Source organism: Arachis duranensis, chromosome 5, assembly GCF_000817695.3.
Source record: "Arachis duranensis cultivar V14167 chromosome 5, aradu.V14167.gnm2.J7QH, whole genome shotgun sequence".
NCBI lineage: Eukaryota > Viridiplantae > Streptophyta > Magnoliopsida > Fabales > Fabaceae > Arachis > Arachis duranensis.
This window is the reverse complement of record NC_029776.3, coordinates 3620255-3621266: the sequence shown is the minus strand read 5'-3', so window position 1 is coordinate 3621266 and position 1012 is coordinate 3620255. Positions and strand designations below refer to the sequence as shown.

Here is a 1012-nt window from a genome sequence, read left to right as displayed (position 1 = left end):
TTCGATTAATTCCAAGTGAAATACCGCAGTTATTATAATATAAAAAATGAAAGTAAATAAATAGTTCACAACAAAATTGAACTAATATGTAAAAGCAAATGTCAGTTTTTTTATTTATTTTTTTAGGAAATTCCACTTGTATAAAACTTTGTATAAACATAACACTTGATATCCCATTCTAGTTTTAATAATTAATTAATTATACAAGCCTCCCTTTAGTGCTGATTATATATTATATTATATTTACCTTTCTTATATAACATTGAAATGACTTCTATAACCTTGTTCATCTTTCTCTTTCTCTATCTTTCCCTTTCCACTTTCTATATATAGTTTCTATATATGGTTAGTGGCTACTATATATAACTACCCCATATAGATTAGCACAATGGCACTAGATTTTCAAAGATTCCAATTAACCTACCACAAACATATATAGCTAAGGAAGCCCCATTAAGAAAAGGGTTCACTCTCTTTTGTTTGTTTGTTTGTTTTTGGGTCATATCCAATTTGTTTGGACTACAAAATATGCAACATACCTCCTATTCTACTTGGACAAGAAAAACGTGATTAATTAGACAAGAATGGTGGCTAAAACACTATAGCAGTGGGTGGTAGGGTATGTATATGATAATGGAGAGAAAGGGATAATTTAGTAATTTAAAACAAAAATATGATAATATAGGACCAAAGGAGATATGTATAATAATAGGAAAGATTATATTAATGCAAATTTAAAGGAAATCTTTGTAGTTCATCTAAAAAGTTAAAATAATTTGAATGGTACATTCATGATATATGGCCATATCTCCAAAAAAATAACATTTTATATTTCTCTTGCATGAAAACGACATTAATCTCTGAGTATATATCTCTTACATGTGTTTATATAAAATTCGATTTCATACATCATATTTATAAATATATTTTACATGTATGCCTAGTTATATATTATTATATCAAGCAAAAATATAAAATTATATAATAATAAATTTATTTTTGATATATTTCT

At 25.7% G+C, this 1012-nt stretch overlaps 1 protein-coding gene across 1 annotated transcript in view; it reads right to left on the bottom strand.

The window, feature by feature from the left end:
* LOC107487405 (probable serine/threonine-protein kinase PIX13) overlaps positions 1–1012 on the bottom strand; it is a 5882-nt gene that overhangs the window by 3331 nt on the left and 1539 nt on the right. The window lies entirely within an intron of this gene.